This window comes from Carcharhinus amblyrhynchos, chromosome 9 (genome assembly GCF_965287045.1).
Source record: "Carcharhinus amblyrhynchos chromosome 9, sCarAmb.v2.hapA, whole genome shotgun sequence".
Classification (NCBI taxonomy): Eukaryota; Metazoa; Chordata; class Chondrichthyes; order Carcharhiniformes; family Carcharhinidae; genus Carcharhinus; species Carcharhinus amblyrhynchos.
The window spans coordinates 51,213,346-51,232,359 of NC_137332.1; the positions used below are offsets into that span (position 1 = coordinate 51,213,346).

At 43.4% G+C, this 19,014-nt stretch overlaps 1 long non-coding RNA gene across 1 annotated transcript; it reads left to right on the top strand.

The window, feature by feature from the left end:
- Positions 1-3,613: 3,613 nt before the first annotated feature.
- LOC145347790 (uncharacterized) lies at positions 3,614-18,496 on the top strand. Its single transcript, XR_013887856.1, has 3 exons — positions 3,614-3,702; positions 7,755-7,838; positions 16,967-18,496. It is a non-coding gene; the product is annotated as an uncharacterized LOC145347790 (long non-coding RNA).
- The last annotated feature ends 518 nt before the right edge of the window (positions 18,497-19,014 follow it).

Genomic DNA, 19,014 nt, shown 5'->3' on the forward strand with positions numbered 1-19,014 from the left:
CTCCCTTTGTCCCATCCTCTTTGTTGACCCTTTTTATCACTTCTACTACACTTGTTCTTCTCAAATTAATCCTCCCTTCCTCTTTCATTCCTTCCTTCTGCATCTCCCTTACCCTATTGCTCCCTGATCCAATGCCCTGATATGTTGCTCTTTCTCCTTCTACCTCTCAATCACAATTTATGCTAAGAATGCTTTCAAAATTAAAATGATGGTTTCCAACTTGCATCATAATTAATAGAAAACACCTCACAGTTCTGGGATGGAGAACCTGTGAAAAGTAGAAAAGTTACTAAATCACACATTTATTGTGTGTGTCCATTCAGCTCAATTCCATTCAGCAGCGTGCTGAATTATCTGGGATCTATAAAGCGTTTTCCTCAATTCATAACTGTCAATTTGGTTCAATGTTAGCCTTATAATTTCTGAGTTTGAATGTTTCTATCAGGACATAAGCATGTAATCTAGGCTGACAGACCAATGCAGTGCTCAGCAATGCAGTGTTTCCTTTTACATGAAGACCCATAGAAAAAACTGGCAAGTACAGTAAGAAGTCTCACAACACCAGGTTAAAGTCCAACAGGTTTATTTGGTAGCACAAGCTTTCAGACCATTGCTCCTTCATCAGGTAAGTGGGAGTTCTGTTCACAAACTGTGGTCTTTCTGGATTTTCAGAAGGCGTTTGACAAGGTACCTCACAAGAGGTTATTGCAGAAGGTCAGGGGACATGGAGTTGGGGGTAGGGTGTTAGCGTGGATAGAGGATTGGTTGTCAAATAGGAGGCAGAGAGTGGGGGTCAATGGGTGCTATTCGGATTGGCGGTTGGTGACTAGTGGGGTGCCCCAGGGGTCGGTGCTGGGGCCTCAGCTATTTACCATTTATATAGATGATCTGGAGGAGGGAACCGAGTGCAGGGTGTCGAAATTTGCTGATGACACCAAGATTGGGGGAAAGGCAAATTGTGCGGAGGGTGTGGAGAGTCTGCAGAAGGATCTAGATAGGCTGGGCGAATGGGCCAGGAAATGGCAAATGGAATTTAATGTTGGCAAGTGTGAGGTGGTCCACTTTGGTAGGAAGAATGGTAGGAAGGACTATTACTTACGTGGCGAAAAACTGCAGCAGGCGACGGTGCAGAGGGACCTCGGGGTCCTTGTGCATGAGTCGCAAAAACCCAGCTTGCAGGTGCAGCAGGTGGTCAGGAAGGCAAATGGGATGCTGGCCTTCATAGCGAGGGGGATTGAATATAAAAGTAGGGAGGTCTTGCTGCAGCTGTATAGGGCATTGGTGAGGCCGCAGCTGGAGTACTGTGTGCAGTTTTGGGCGCCGCACCTGCGCAAGGATATTTTGGCCCTGGAGGGAGTGCAGAGGAGGTTTACTAGGCTGATACCGGAGTTGAGGGGGTTGAGCTATGAGGAGAGGCTGAATAAACTGGGCTTGTACTCGTTAGAGTTTAGAAGAATGAGGGGAGATCTCATTGAGACGTATAAGATGATGAATGGGATGGATAGGATAGAGGTGGAGAGACTCTTCCCGCTCAAAAAAGACAGTAGGACTAGGGGGCACAGCCTCAAGATAAAGGGGAGGCGGTTTAGAACGGAGTTGAGGAGGAACTTCTTCACTCAAAGGGTGGTGAATCTCTGGAATTCTCTGCCCGTTGAAGTGGTGGAGGCTGCCTCGCTAAATATTTTTAAGAAGCGGGTTGATGGGTTCTTGATAAGAGAGGGGATTAAGGGTTATGGGGAGAGGGCGGGAAAGTGGAACTGAGCCACGACAGATCAGCCATGATCTTATTGAATGGCGGGGCAGGCTCGAAGGGCTAGATGGCCTACTCCTGCTCCTATTTCTTATGTTCTTATGTTCTTATATAAAGACACAAACTCAATTTACAAAACAATGGTTGGAATGCAGTCTTTACAGGTAATCAAGTCATAAACTGGCAATCCAGAGTAAACCTCATCCTTGAATTGAGGGACAGCTGGCAACAATTTTTGGAGGAGACATTGATCTAAGACTATTATTTGTGTTGATGATTGATATCCACTAACCAGTACTGCATATGTTAGGTATCAGGTTTGGCTGTTAAATCCACAACAAAATATCAGAAGGTTCTGATGGTTGATCTGTGCTTGTGGAACCACAAGGATTAAAAAGTAGTTGTTGCAAAGATAAAAGCTGAGATGATGACCATATACAACCCATCTCATCTGCAAAGCAAAAAGTTTACAATGGGCCAAATGGCCTCTTTCTGCACTGTATCATATGATTATATGATTCATTCTGTAACAAGTAGTTGACATCTTGGCAAGGGTGAAAAATTGCAGCACTAAAAGCTGGAAATCAAATTCCCTCAAACCATAATTGTCAATTTGGTTTAATGTTCGCACTAATTACAGAGCTGGAAGGTTTCTGTTCAGGATATAAGCGGACACACGCAATCTAAGATGACACACAAGTGTAGTAAAATCCTAATTTTAGGAATATCCTAAAATCCTATTTTCTTGCAGCGTACTATAGAAAGAAATGAAATACATGGTGCTTTTCACAACCACTGGATATTATTACTTTACGTGTTCATAGCTTTAATTGATTTGTCACTTTTTCTGCCAATATATGTATTTTTTAAATCCAAAATAATTAAAGGTTATTATGTGAATCTTTTCTTCAACTTGTCTGCAGCTACCATTTCAACGTACAATTTAACAGTGCTGGCGAAGTCTTGCGGCACACTGGTAGCATCCCTGGCAATAGACCAGAAGCTCCGGGTTTGAGTCCAACGCCAGGACTTGTTGGCCACAGAGGGAGCACTCATGATGCAGTATAATGGGCTGATATATATAAAAAGGTGCCAGCCATCCTCAGTACTTGCCCAAGTGGCAAGCTCTGAGTGGGAAAGACATCAGTCAAGCTTGATCCAAACATCTGAATGCCCAAGCAGAATCCACTCAAATTCAACATTGGGAGAATATGCTTTGACTACAACAATATGTTATCATATGATATTGTTACAGAGGCTTCAATGTCTCAGAGTGCAAAAAACCCAAATAATAATGTAACAGATCTAAAGCCAATGAGTCTTGCACTCCTGTTTGGGAGTGATTAACCTGTTATGTGGCGAACCTTAGTCTTGGTTTGCATAAGCAGAGTCGGAGATGATCATATGCAGCCACTGAGGACCATAAATCATCTTTTTAAAAACGTACTGTTTACAATGAATGTCACAGATAGAGGTTTGTCTCTAATGTAGTACAAATAGATCCAAACCCAGTCCTTGAAGGAAATTGTATTTGAAACAACACAACACTGGCAGACATTATCGATCGTTGCCTTTCCGTGATTAATAGCACTTTTTTTTGTGCAAGAGAACAAGAGACCAAAAAAACCCTTAAGGCGATATTGCAACAGCGTTCACCCACGAAGAACAAAACAGAAGACACAAAGTAAGTTAAAATCATTCCCAGCAATGACAAAAAAAACATAAGTTAAAAAGCGGGTCGACTTTAAATACATTGCGTTATGATTTCTTTCTGTACCCTGGGGAGTTGGAAAGGGACCCGGAAGTTTTTTATATATCACATGGCTGAGAGAGTTAATATAAACACAAAAATGGCGGCAGTCACATTGGGAGAGTGTGTTTGCTGCGTCATTAAATAATATGCATGTAAACAAAGAGAGGAGAGAGAAGAAAAAGGGGAGAAGACAGAGCGAGTGAGTGAGCGGCGGGCAAGCCAGCGATCCAGGAGCATCTGGGCTGCGGCTGAGACAGAGCGGCTGCAGCAGCAGCAGCAAGCAGCAGCAGCAGCAGGGTGGGGGCTCCGGGGGCTCATTGTGTCTAGACTCTGTGTGGAGCAAGTCTCTACCTGTCTTCGTCAACTGTCTGGATGGATCGGGGGGCAGAAGTTTACTACTTTTTTAAAAAATTTAATAGCTATGCATGCATGCGTGTACAAATTAAAATGCAGTAAACGATACTTTAAACACCCGCTTGTGGTGTTAGAAAAGTCAGCGCTGAAATGACGAGTTAAATTAAGACAAAACTGGCACCATTTCAATGTATATGCTGTTAATTTCTGGAAGCTGATGGAGTCTTTTTAAATGTCTTGGTGCCAGTTAATCTGGATTTCACGTGGGGTTGATTTTGTAAGTGCGATTTGAATGCATTTTCCTGTAAAATATTGTATTGTTCAGGGGTTTTTCGTATTATTGTGTAGTTGTCAAGGGGGTGGAGTTTTTTATTTTTATTTAATTTTTCCAGATTTGCGTTTTTTTTCCTGGAGATTGCTGCTGGCAGGAAAGCTTAGAAACAGCGCCCAGATCCAACTTGTTTACAAGCGAGTGAGGGTCCTGCCTATAAGGGGGAAGGTGGAAAAGTGAATCTGTTTCTGATAGATTCCTGGGAAAACTAGCTCCTCCTCACTCCGCCCACCCCCCCCAAAAAAGGGGAATGTGCAAACACAATCCTTTCGGATCTTGTTGCTTATTGGAGGAAATCTTGAGATACCAGTGTGTCTGTATTGAAACAATCTATTCATAACATGCTTGAATTCGTTTTAAAATCTTCATCCGTGATGTTAGCTTCTAATTAATATTGATAAACTGAAAAGAGGGACCGTGGCAGATGCAGAAACACATGTCGCCAGGCAGACCTGCATTTGTTTACACTGCCTCTACATGTTAAGCTTTGAAAGTTGCATGTAATGTTAGTGCAAGGAAAGGTGCCTTTCATATTATTTGTGCAATAATACCTTTTTTATTGTAAAGCTAACATCTTGCATTTACGTAGAAAATTTACCTTTAATAAACCATTTCAGGACTTGATCAAGCAAAATTTGATGACAGCTGACTAAAAACCCGATCAAAAAGAGGTAGGTCTTTAGAAGCTTCTAAAGCAGGAGAAAGAGACGGAGCTTCTAAAGCAGGAGAAAGAGAGGTTTGGGAAGGAAATTCCAGAAATTTTGACCTTGGCAACTGGAATAATTAAAAATTGGAGATGCTCCAGCAGCCAGGACTGGAAGAATACAGGGCTGTAGGGATGGGGAGCCACAGAGAAATCCAAAAAGAGGGATGAGAATTTAAAAATCAAGCGTGGAACTGATGACCAAAGTAGGTCAACAAACATGGATGATGTGTGAATAGGACTTGCTATTAATTAGAACGTGGGCAGCAGTGTTTTGGATGAACTTGATAGAATCTGGAAGACAAGGTCAGTGGAGCGAGCGCTGGATGAGGCAGATGAGCATTTCAGGAACAGAGCTGAGTTGGAGTCGTCATAGGGATAGAAGTCATGGTAATTCAGTAGAGGTTCATCTCAGGGTTAAATATTGAACAGTTCGTGGATGGTCTGGTTCAAGTTGGTAATATTTAAAAGAATCGCACTTAACCTGCTACCAATTCTTAATCCAATATAAATATTAATAAACTGTTGAATTCTAATTGTCTTGTAATTGTGTGGTAAGGTAGATAAACATTCCAGGGGGCTTCAGAGATGCACAATGAGACAAAAATGGGTACCAAAATGATGGTAGTTAGGAGGGGTGACTGAAAACTTTGTCAGAAAGCAGGACTTACAGGAGTGTCCTAGTGGAGGAGGAGAAAGTGGAGAGGTGTGTAAGAAAGGGCTATTGAATATAGGTTAAAACCTAGCTAGCTGATGCCATGGCTGCTGGGTAAAGGAAATGATGATCCACAGAAGACTATTGTTGGAAGAACAGAGAGTTCAAGAAATTGTTGTAGGTCTGGAGGAGGTTACAGTGGTTACAGAGAGACAAGGCTGTCAATGGATTTAAACATTGGATGAACATTTTCACAACTTGAGGTTTCAGAACCTGGAAACACTGTAGGGTACAGAGGAGGTTTACAAGGAGCTGGGACTCTTCTCCCTGGAGAGACGAAGGTTGAGAGGCGACCTGATAGAGGTTTATAAAATGTTGAGAGGAATAGATAGGGTGGATTCTCAAAGGCTATTTCCCTGGGTTGAACTGGTCGCTACGAGAGGACACAGATTTAAGGTGCGGGGAGGCAAGTACAGAAGTGATGTTGGGGTAGGTTTTTCACTCAAAGGGTGGTGAGTGAATGGAATCGGCTGCCGTCAGTGGTGGTGGAGGCGAACTCGCTGGGGTCTTTTAAAAGACTTCTGGATGAGTATATGGGATTTAGTGTGATTGGGGGTTATAGATAGGTCTGTGGATTGGTAGGTGTTGATGTGATCGGCGCAACTCGTGGGCCGAAGGGCCTGTTTGTGCTGTAGTGTTCTATGTTCTATAACATGGCCAGTGGTGCTGAGCGAGTGGAGCTGAGAGGAGATGGGGATAGGAAGCAGAGGTTTAAATGAGATGATGTTACAGATGGTGGAGAATGGGTGATCAGACATTGCATTTTGTTTAATGTGAAATTGAGAAAACTTGGTAAGGGATCAAGGCATATGGTTGAAAAGGGTGCAAGAGAAGATAAATCAAGAACCAATAAACTATTGGTTTCCTGACTTTTTTTTTGTTTTTGAGATGTGGGTATTACTGGTTAGGCGATTTGTTGGTGATTCCGAATTATCCTCAAGAAAGTAAGTAGTGGTGAGCCCCTTCTTGAACTGCTATAGTCCATGCACCCATAGTGCAGTTACAGAAGGAATTTCAGAATTTTGACCCAGTGACAAGGAAGGAATGGTGATATAGTTCCGAGTCAAGGTAGTGCGTGCTTGGAGGGGAACTTGCAAGTGGCAGTATAATTGTCTGTCTGCTGTCCTTGTTCTTCCAGGTCCTAGATTCAGAAGGTGCTGTTGAAAGAGTCTTGCAGTGCGTCTTGTAGATGGCATACACTGTTGCCATGCGCTTCGGTGGTGGAGAGTGTGAATGTTTGAGTTAGTGGAAAGGATGCTGGTCAAGCAGTCTACTTTGTCCTGGATAGTATCGAACTTCTTGACTGTTGTTGGAGTTGCATTCTACCAAGCAAGTGAAGGGTATTCCATCACACGCCTGACTTGTGCTTTGTTGATGGTGGACAGGCTTTGGGGAGTCAGGAAATGAGTTATTTGCTACAGGATTTCAAGCCTCTGACCTGCTTTTGTAGCCACAGTATTAATATGGCTGGTCAGCTACAATCTCATTATTGTTGATGCAAGGTTAAATCATTTGGAGCTGGAGAAGATAAGAAACAGTGGGGCTGAGAGGGGAAGTGATGCTAACGCTACACTAGGGAATGTTGGGAAGGTGTAGGGGATACCAGTTTGAAATGGGCATTGAAAGTAACTGGTTCTGGCATGGAATTTGGCAGGGTGAGAAAGATTGTTACCTTGAACTGAGCATCAGGGAGAAGGATGAAAATGATCAATTTGATAGAAGCAGAGGAAGGCCGAGAAAGTACGGTTATCCTCGTAAAAGATTACTCTATATCTGCAGTTGAATGTAATAGAAGAACAATGACCTCATGGCAAGCATTTGAATGGCTGATGAAGAGGAAAGATTTGTATACAGCTGTTCATTTTAGTCTGAATAGAAGACTTGAGAGCTTGAGGAGTTTTTCACACAACTGAAGTCCTTTAAAAAATTGAATTTGATCAGTGACTTTTTAATAGATTTTAATTTAAATGTAATAACAACCCAGGAGGAGGAAGGACATCTGGGTTTGCATGTTTGGAGTTTGGGTTGAAAAGAAAAATTGCGGGAGCAATGACAGCAGTATATCAATTGCATGGGTGAGAATGGAGAGAGGGATTACTGGGTAGAAGATTGGTATATGCACAATAAGTAATCTTGTGTTCTGTCTAGGATTGCAAGAGACATGCTGGAGATCTCTCCCCAATCTGGGAATAATGTTGAAGTTTTTGGTCCTCAGAGAGTTGAACACATACTGTAAGTACCATCTCTGGTTTGCATTAAACATTGTGGCTGCATTGATGTTTTTTGCACACTTCAGAAGAATACAATTCTGATGCTGTATTCAGATTTAATGGTGAAGATTTTTAAAATTACTGTTTTAAAGATATTTGTTCAGGGCAAACTAACTGAACTCAATTGAAGTGATATCAGAGCAATTGGGTTGAAAGGGGGAAAATTAGCCAGGATCCCTATTACTGTCCAGTGTCATGGCTGGATATTGGGCTCAGCCTGATGCTTCTGGTTAAATAGCCTGTCGACACTTGCTGTTTAGGCTCTTAACTGAAGTGTGGTCATTTTACCAAAGTGTTGGAGAGCAGCTAACCTATGGAATTATGATCCTGCATCCTAGTCCCCATTCTCAGTGGTGAAATGGTGGTGGATGGGATGGTGCAAAGTATAGCTGATGATCTTACATAAGTGCTCGACAGACTGGAGGGGCTGATTGTGGACAAGTCCACAGGACCGGATGGAATGCATCCGAGGGTTCTGAAAGAAATGGCGGAGGTGATGGTGGATGCCTTGGTGGTTATTTTCCAGACGTCGCTGGATTCCGGGGAAGTGCCGGAGGATTGGAAAACGGCTAATGTTACGCCGTTGTTTAAGAAGGGTGCCAGGCAAAAGGCGGGGAATTATAGGCTGGTTAGTTTAACGTCTGTGGTAGGTAAAACGTTAGAATCTGTCATTAAGGAGGAAATTGCGAGGCATCTTGAAGGGAATTGCTTGATAGAGCAGACGCAGCACGGTTTCATTAAAGGGAAGTCGTGTCTGGCAAATTTACTTGAGTTCTATGAGGATGTGTCTAGGGCGGTGGATAGAGGAGAGCCGGTGGATGTGGTCTTTCTAGATTTTCAGAAGGTGTTTGACAAAGTACCTCACAAGAGGTTATTTCAGAAGGTCGAGGGACATGGAGTTGGGGGTAGGGTGTTAGCGTGGATAGAGGATTGGTTGTCAAATAGGAGGCAGAGAGTGGGGGTCAGCGGGTGCTATTCGGATTGGCGGATGGTGACTAGTGGAGTGCCCCAGGGGTCGGTGCTGGGGCCTCAGCTTTTTACCATTTATATAGATGATCTGGAGGAGGGAACCGAGTGTAGGGTGTCGAAATTTGCTGATGACACCAAGATTGGGGGAACGGCAAATTGTGCGGAGGGTGTGGAGAGTCTGCAGAAGGATCTAGATAGGCTGGGCGAATGGGCCAGGAAATGGCAAATGGAATTTAATGTTGGCAAGTGTGAGGTGGTCCACTTTGGTAGGAAGAATGGTAGGAAGGACTATTACTTACGTGGCGAAAAACTGCAGCAGGCGACGGTGCAGAGGGACCTCGGGGTCCTTGTGCATGAGTCGCAAAAACCCAGCTTGCAGGTGCAGCAGGTGGTCAGGAAGGCTAATGGGATGCTGGCCTTCATAGCGAGGGGGATTGAATATAAAAGTAGGGAGGTCTTGCTGCAGCTGTATAGGGCATTGGTGAGGCCGCAGCTGGAGTACTGTGTGCAGTTTTGGGCGCCGCACCTGAGCAAAGATATTTTGGCCTTGGAGGGAGTGCAGAGGAGGTTTACTAGGCTGATACCGGAGTTGAGGGGGTTGAGCTATGAGGAGAGGCTGAATAAACTGGGCTTGTACTCGTTGAAGTTTAGAAGAATGAGGGGAGATCTCATTGAGACGTATAAGATGATGAATGGGATGGATAGGATAGAGGTGGAGAGACTCTTCCTGCTCAAAAAAGACAGTAGGACTAGGGGGCACAGCCTCAAGATAAAAGGGGGGCGGTTTAGAACGGAGTTGAGGAGGAACTTCTTCACTCAAAGGGTGGTGAATCTCTGGAATTCTCTGCCCATTGAAGTGGTGGAGGCTGCCTCGCTAAATATTTTTAAGACGCGGGTTGATGGGTTTTTGATAAGAGAGGGGATTAAGGGTTATGGGGAGAAAGCGGGAAAGTGGAACTGAGCAGCGACAGATCAGCCATGATCTTATTGAATGGCGGGGCAGGCTCGAAGGGCTAGATGGCCTACTCCTGCTCCTATTTCTTATGTTCTTATGTTTTCATTTGCTTGTTGACGAAACTGACTTGTAAATTTTTAATGCTTCCATTGTGCTTTTTTCACAGCCATCTGTAAATACAACGTCTACCAATGTTGGTATTTAATTTTATTGTTAAATATTGATGGCATCTAGCTGCCATGGTTGCTTTTACTCTGAAGCCCAAGTATGAATACTGACATTTCCCTGGCTCAGTGATACTCAAGTCTGAATGACAAATAGTGAGCATTTGAGATCTGTGACTTTTCACAAGAAAGGCCATTGACTTTTAACTCTGTTTCTATCTCTATAGATGCTGCCTGACCTGCTGAGTATTTCCAGCATTTTCCATTTTTACCTGCCCAGTTTAAAGCTGACTGTGGTTATAGTTTGCAGTAAGAGTTATTATTGTTTCTGTTCCCCCCTGCCCGCCCCCCCCCCCCCCCCCCAAAGAAAGACTTGCATTTATATTGTACCTCTCATGACCACCGAACATCTCAAAACACTTTATAACCAATGAAGTACTTTTGAAATGTTATCATTGTTGAAATGTTAGGAGAATAGCCCATTTGTCTCCACAATGTGACAATGATCATATCACCTGTTTTTCTGATGTTTGAAGATTAAGTATTAGTCACGGCACCTGGGATCAACTCCCTTGCTCTTCTTTCAAATAAGCCCATTGAATCATTTTCATCTACCAGAATACAAAGTTGGGGCCTTGATGCTACATAACTGGTAGAATAAATAAGGGAGAACCAGTTGATGTGGTGTATTTGGATTTTCAGAAAGCTTTTGAGAAAGTCCCACATAAGATGTTAATGTGAAACATTAAAGTGCATGGGATTGGGGATAATGGTTAGCAGACAGGAAGAGTAGGAATAAATGGGTCTTTTACAGAGTGGCAAGCAGTAACTGGTGGGTTACTGCAGGGATAATGCTTCTGCCCCAGCTATTCACAATATATATGAATGTTTTGGATGAGGGAACCAAATGTACCATTTCCAAGTTTGCTGGTGACACAAAATAGGTGGGAATATATGTGGCAAGGAACGTGCTAAAAGGCTTCAATGTGATTTAGACAATTTGAGTGATTGGGCATATACATGGCAATGCAGCATAACATTGATAAGTATGAAGTTTCCATTTTGGACAGAGAAACAGAATGATGGAGAATTATTTAAGTGGTGATAGATTGGGAAATGTTGACGTACAAAGGGACCTGGGTGTCCTTGTACACCAATCACTGAGAACAAGCAGTTAGGAAGGCAAAAGTTATGTTGGCTTTCATCGTAAGAGGACTTGAGTACAGGAGTGAGGATGTCTTATTGCAGCTATACAATGTCTTGGTGAGACCACAGCAAATATCCTTGCCTAAGAAAGGATATACTTGCCACTGAGGGAGTGCAGCAAAGGTTTACCAGACTGGTTCCTGGGCAAACAAGATTGTTGCATGATGAATGAGTGGGTTGACTGGAGTGTATTCACTGGAGTTTAGAAAAATGAGAAGGGTCTGATTGAAATGCAGAAAGTCCTGACAGGCCTGGATAAACTGGATGCAGGGATGCCATAGCCCCTCTTGCCAATGCCTGTCAATCACTCACTCATCCTCACAACCCTCAGATTTTCCCTGCACTCAGGTAGTAACTGAGTTACTTTTGCCAGTCTCTAGCTGCACCAGTCAGTTTGCAAACATCTGGGGACCTTTCAAACTCCCCTGAAATCAAGGAGCACTTTGGGCTTGATGGTAATGGTTGAGTGTAGGCTATATGAGACTATGAGGTTATAAATTGAGGTTGAATACAGTCTGTTGCTGCTGGCAGTCCACAATGCCTCACAGAGGCCCAGTTTTGAGTTGCTAGATCCGTGTTAAATCTATGCATTTAGCATGGTGATAGTGCCACACAGAACGGACGGTGTTCCCTATGTGAAGGTGGGACTTTGTCCTCACAAGGATTGTGCTGTGGTTGCTGTGGCCAATAATGTCATAGACAGATGTATCTGCAACAGGTAGATTGATGAGGATGAGGGTAGGTAGTTACTTGCCCTTTGTTGAGTCTCTCACCATCTGCCAAGGCCCAGTCTGCCAGCTCTGTTTTCCAGGACGTTAGGTCCAATTTCAAGTCCCACAAAAATCAAGACTGACACTCCAGTGGGGTACTGAAGAAGTGCTGCACTGTCAGAAGTGTAGAAATGATCTGTTGTGTCCATAGCTGTCCCAACAGTGCCACCAGACTAGTTGTCTCTCCTTCATAGTCACCATTCCTGCCTCAGAAGAGGGACTGTTTGCGATCCCAAATCTAACCTCTGTGACCCATTAGGGGTTGCAGCTCACAGTTTGTGAAACTCTGTTTTAACATCGCATCCAAAAGATGGCACTCCTGACAGTGCAGCACCTCTTCAATACACCACTGGTCTTGATTTTTGTGGGACTTGAAACTGGATCTAAAGTGGGATTTGAAACTGGAACCATGTGACTCAGCACTACCAACTGAGCCGTAGTTGATGTAGGAGAAATGACCTTACTCATTAGAGTATGGTAAGAATGTGGAACTCGCTACTGCTGGAAGTGGTTGAGACATTGCATAGCTGCTTTCAAGGGGAAACTAGACAGAGAAAAGGGAAAACAAAGACACGGCGAAAGGCCGATATGAGGCAGTGGAATGGGAGGAGAACTACGTGGAGTGTTATTGCCAGCACATTGGGTTGAATAACCTGACTCTGCTGTGTATTCTGCGTAATTCTGTGATATACTTGGACATGTACCTGCATTTTTGTCCTTTCAGATGGCCATGCTGCTATGGACAAGTGCTAAATAGTGGAAAGGAATGGATGAATTTGCCTTGTTGTGCTTCACTTGCTTAATGGGTGTCTTTTGGCATGGCGTCAACAGATGATGATGAGCACATTTCTTTTCTGGGTGTTCCCCGGCTATTGATGTTTAACTGGAGTAAGCCCGGGAGTACTAAACATTGATTCCAGCTCCCGTAATGTCTCATGGGATCAGGTCAGATTTGGGCAGGAAAATGCCCTGATAATTAATTACCATCTACTGCCCTCCAGCTGATGAATCAGTATTCCTCCAGTTGAACATCAGTTGAAAGAAGCTCTAAAGGTGGCAATGGTACAAAATATGGGCTAGGCAATGAGTGGGAGAAATAGGCCTTTTGGAGGGTTGGTGCAGCCTTGATGGCCAGAATGGCCTTTTTCTACACTGCAGAGATTCTATGCATAGGGATTTCAATGACCATCATCACATCATCAGAATGGCTCCACTGCTGGCTGAGTCCTGAAAAACAATGCTGGCAGATTGGGCCTGTGGCAGATGGTGAGAAGGACAACCAAGGGGGAATAACTGCCTTCATCCCCACCAATCTACCGGCTGCAGATATATCTGTCCATGATATTATCGGTTGGAGCAACCACAGCATCATCCTTGTGGGGACAAAGTCCTGTCTTTACACGGGGAACACCCTCTGTCTTGTGTGGCACTACCACCATGCTAAATGCACAGACTCATGCGGATCCAGCAACTCAAAACTGGGCCTCCATGAGGCATTGTGGACCACCAGCAGAGACATAGAGTATTCAACCTCAATTTGTAATATGGTCTGATATAGTCTACACTCAAACATTACCATCAAGCCAGGAGATCGGTCCTAATTAAATGAGAAGTGCAGCAAGCATACCAGGAGTGGCAACAGGCATTCCTAAAACTGAGGTGGCCAACCCACAACTCAGGACTATACATGTTATACAGCTGTATGTATTAGATTGAGCAAAGTGACCCCTCAACCAATAGATCAAATCAAAACTCTGCAGTTCTTACACATCCATTCATAAACAGCCCCATTCTTAATGATAGGAGAACACAGCACATTGATGCAAATGACAACATGGAAGCATTTGCAACCATCTTCAGTCAGAAGTGCTAAGTGGAGGATCCATCTTTGCTTTCTCCTGATGTCCCCGGCAGTACAGGTGCCAGTCTTCAGCCAATTTGATCCAGTGCACAAGATATCAAGTCATGGCTGAGAGCACTGATTACAGCAAAGGCTGTGGGCTCCAACCAGACCCTGGCTGTAGTGCTGAAGACATGTACTCTAGAACTAGCTGTGTCATGAGGCATGCAGCTCCAATCCAGTTTCATGTCCGATATCTGTGCTACAATGTGGAAAATTGCTCAGTTATGCCCTGTCCTCAAAAAGTAAGACAAATCCAATCCGACAAATTGCCGTCTTTCACTTCCCCTAACATCAATCAGTCTATCCTTGATAATAAATAGCGAGGTAAAGAAATGTGTTGTCAACAATACCATCATGCAACGTTTACTCATCAATACCCAGGCAGTGTTCCATCACTTAGTACCTTAGTCCAGGTTTACAGCCTTGGCTAAACCTGGACAAAATAGCTGTATTTCAGAGGTAAGGTTAGAGTGACTGCCTTTGACATCAAAACAGCATTTGACTGAATGCGGTGTCTAGCAAAAATTGACATCAGTGGTAATTGAAGAAAACTCCCATTGGCTGGATTCGTGTGCAGCACAAAAGAAGATGGTCTTTGGAGGCCTTTGCTGCAGGAGTTCCTTGGGGATACTCAGAGTGCACACTTAGTTTACAAATCCTCAGGTAATAAAGCGTTTTATGTCGGCTTGCACCTCCCCTAACCCCAACATTCAGGCTTGGGCAGTGTGCACCATCTGCAAGATGCACTGCAGCAACTTACCAAGGCTTCTTTGATAGCACTTCACAAATAGAACATAGAACATTACAGCGCAGAACAGGCCCTTCAGCCCACGATGTTGCGCCGACCAATTAAAAAAGCAATGACCCTCTAACCTAAACCAATCCCTTTCCATCCATAAACCTATCCACGGATCTCTTAAACGCCCCCAAACTAGGCGCATTTACAACTGCAGCAGGCAGGGCATTCCAATCCCTCACCACCCTTTGGGTAAAGAACCTACCTCTGACATCCGTCCTATATCTACCACCCCTTAATTTAAAGCTGTGTTCCCTCGTGCTAGCTTTCTCCATCCGAGGAAAAAGGCTATCACTGTCCACCCTATCTAAACCTCTAATCATCTTATATGTTTCAATAAGGTCCCCTTTTAGCCACCTTCTTTCTAACGAAAACAACCCCAAATCCCTCAGTCTCTCCGCATAGGACCTTCCCTCCATACCAGGCAACATCCTGGTAAACCTCCTCTGCACCCTCTCCAATGCCTCCACATCCTTCCTATAATGTGGGGACCAGAACTGCACACAATACTCCAAGTGCGGACGCACCAGAGTTTTGTACAGTTGCAACATGACGTTGCGGCTCCTAAATTCAATCCCCCTACCAATAAACGCCAAGACACTGTATGCCTTCCTAACTACCTTATCTACTTGATTCCCAACTTTCAGGGATCTATGTACACATACAGCTAGATCCCTCTGTTCATCAACACTATTCAGAGTCCTACCGTTAGCCCTATACTCTACACATCTATTATTCCCGCCAAAGTGAATTACCTCACACTTTTCTGCATTAAACTCCATCTGCCACCTCTCGGCCCAGCTCTGCAACTTGTCCAAGTCTCTCTGTAAACTATGACACCCCTCTTCACTATCTACCACTCCTCCGACTTTGGTGTCATCAGCAAATTTACTGATCCACCCAACTATACCCTCATCCAGATCATTTATAAAAATTACAAACAGCGGTGGCCCCAAAACAGATCCCTGAGGCACACCACTTGTAACCGAACTCCATGACGAATACTTTCCATCAACCACCACCCTCTGTCTCCTATCTGCTAGCCAATTCCTGATCCAATTAACCAAATCACCCCCAATCCCATACATCTGCATTTTCTGCAGAAGCCTTCCATGGTGAACCTTATCAAACGCCTTACTAAAGTCCATATATACCATGTCAACTGCCTTACCCCCATCCACCTCTTTGGTCACTTTCTCAAAAAACTCAATAAGGTTAGTAAGGCACGACCTACCCTTCACAAAACCATGCTGACTATCTCCAATCAATTCATTACTCTCTAAATAACTATAAATCCTATCCCTAATAATTTTTTCTAAAACTTTGCCAACAACAGAAGTAAGACTCACAGGTCTATAATTCCCGGGGAAGTCTCTGTTCCCCTTCTTAAACAATGGGACAACATTCGCTATCCTCCAATCCTCTGGCACTATACCTGTGACCAACGACGACCTGAAGATCAGAGCCAGAGGCTCTGCAATCGCCTCTCTTGCCTCCCAGACAATCCTAGGGTAAATCCCATCTGGCCCAGGGGACTTATCTATTTTCAAACCCTCAAGAATATCTAGCACATCCCCCTTATCAACTGCAATACTATCCAATTTCTGCTACGTCAAAGGACAAGGACAGCTGATGTGGCAAGGGAACACCATCATCTGCAATTCCCCACCAAGTCACACACCATTCCTTCACTGTCATAGGAAGCTGTGTGAATTTAGCTGCATAGATGGGCTGTGGCAGTTCAAGAGGCAGCTCAGCACCACCACCTCAAAGGCAACTAGGAGCAAAGCCTATATACCATGAACTAATTAAAAAAGGAGCAAGTCTGGTCACGTTGCTTTCCTTATTAGTTAGTCTCTCTTTCCTGTATCATTTGTAGTGAAAATGTTGCACAGAGTCTGCTGTTGGGATTTTGCATCTACTGCTGCAGCATCCTTCTGTAGGTTCTGAGAGTGAACCTCTCTTCCCATTTTCATTGAATGTAGCAATTGTTTCCATTACTCTCTTGCTTCCTCCATAATGAGCTGAGATCAAGCATTCGGTGGTGTGAGAGATGTGCTGGGTATTCGTACAAAGTGCTGGACTGCTGACTTTATTTTTCTTTAGAATTTTATTCTCCATATCTCCTTTCCCCACATTGGTTTGCCTCACCCAAAGATATTGCCTCCTTTTTCTTGGAATTCTACAGGCACTTGGTGTTCAACAATAACATGCCTGAATCCAATTATTGATTTGTGGCACTTATCTAGTTTTGATGTGCCATTTAACTGTGGGTGGTCTTGCAGCTAAGCTCAATTTTAATACTTCTCTCCTTTGTTCTCACACAGGCACACATCCAGACGGATTGCTGGAATCCTTGCCGCAGGCACCATCAACATTCTTATCCCTCACCCAAGTAGCCACCCTTCATTGTGACTATTGAGTATCCCAGACAATTTGACTGCTGAGGGAGGAATCATAGCCAGGTCCAGTAAGAGTACTAACTAATATTAATAAAGGACAGGATCCCTGGCTGATTTTAGTTTTCCCTCTCGCTTACCCCGGACCCTAGGCTGTCAATCGCAGGTTTTAAGGCATTGCAGAAGAAATTACATAATACAGACAGAATGTCACTCCACAGAAGGAAAACAAGTCCAGCTGTCTGGCTAACATGATGCCTGCAGACTTGCTCATGTCTTTTTTGCAACAGAGCCAAAAAGACAGTTGTTTTTTACATCAGCTGTATCAAGTCATGAGACTTGAATGGTGAACTCAAATAGCTATTATTGCTGAGTGCTAAGAAGAAATATATTTGCACAAATACATGTTCCAGTGATTAGTATATAGCATTTTTAATTTTATTTCAAGTAGCTTGTGACAAAGCCTTGAGAGCTTTTAAAAAAAAATTGAAACTTGAAGGCTGTTGGTTTTCTACTTCTGGATCCCACTGAGTACATTTTGTGGTTCCTCATATTTAGGACTGTTGAATTAACTAAATTATAGATGAAATGCTTTCAGCAGAAATTTGTTGGAAATCTGAGCTACATCCTAAACTATCCAAAGTTGCTGGTTATGAAGAATGCTGGAATGCAGGAGTACATAAACATTAGGTGCCTCTCATTTGTGCTGGTGTCTCCCCCTCTCCTTCCAAAATACATTCATTCCCATTTTTCCACAATAAACTTTACCTGCCATTGATCTGCTCATCCTGAAGGCCTATCTGTGCCTCGCAGCAGTCTTTCAATGGTTGCCTCCCTCCCTAATTCGATGATATTAGAAAATTCTGATATTGTTCCATCAATTCTGAATTATTTAATTTATTAACATAACCCCAAAATGAGCCTTTGCAGCGTAACACTCACCATACCTTTCTGATCTCAGAAACTTCCTTGTCTTTTGATCTCTGTTCTTGGAGCTCCTCTCTATTCATCTGATTACATTTTGCTTGAGTTCATCTATCCACCATTATATTTGTCACAAGTTTCTTTTGACATATATAATCAGATACTTCTTTGGAAAATTCATACATATGATAGTCACCATATTTACTTTGAACATTCGCAAAGAATTTGATACAGTTGATAAGGAATACTCTGTCCTTTAGAAATCTGTGTGACTGGTCCTTATTAGATCAAGTTTCTCCAGCTATTTGGTAATTTCATCCTGTAGTAGACTTTAGTAGTTTACCAACAATTGAAGTAAAAATAACTATTCTTTTGAAATAAGAAATGTTATTTGTAGTCAAATTTTTATGTTAAAGAAATTTTAGAAAATAAAATTACAGCTTCTGTTTTTCTCCCTTACCTCCTCTGGATGCGAACTGTCAGATTCTGGTAATGTCTCTGTAGCGTGTCTGACTCCAGATCTGAAGGTTGCGCGTTCAAATCACATCAGGCTCATGAGTTTTTCTGCAGCTCTGGTTCCAAGAGTGGCACACTGCCACAACGATTAACACTGCTGCCTCACAGCGTCAGGGACCTGGGTTCAGTTCTGGCCTTGGGTTTACACATTCTCCTGGTGTCTGCTTGGGTTTCCTCTGGATGGTCCAGTTGCCTCCCACAGTCCATAGATGTGAAGGTTAGGTGGGTTGGCCATGGTAAATGGGTGGGATTAAAGGGATAGTGCGGGGATGGGCCATGATATACTTTTTCAGAGAGCTGGTGCAGATTCGATGGGCCAAATGACTTCATTCTGCATTGTGAGGATTCTATGACTCAAAATGTCAGTAACTTCTTTAGTATAGTCATTTTGCTCTCACTAATTATTTTACATCTGTCTTGAGTGGTTCCATCACTCCATTTCCTGTGGCAGGTGAGGTGGTAAAATTCCAGCCTTAGAATCTCTTTACATCCTGGTGCTATGATGTTACATATATAATGCTTGGCTACCTTTCCTC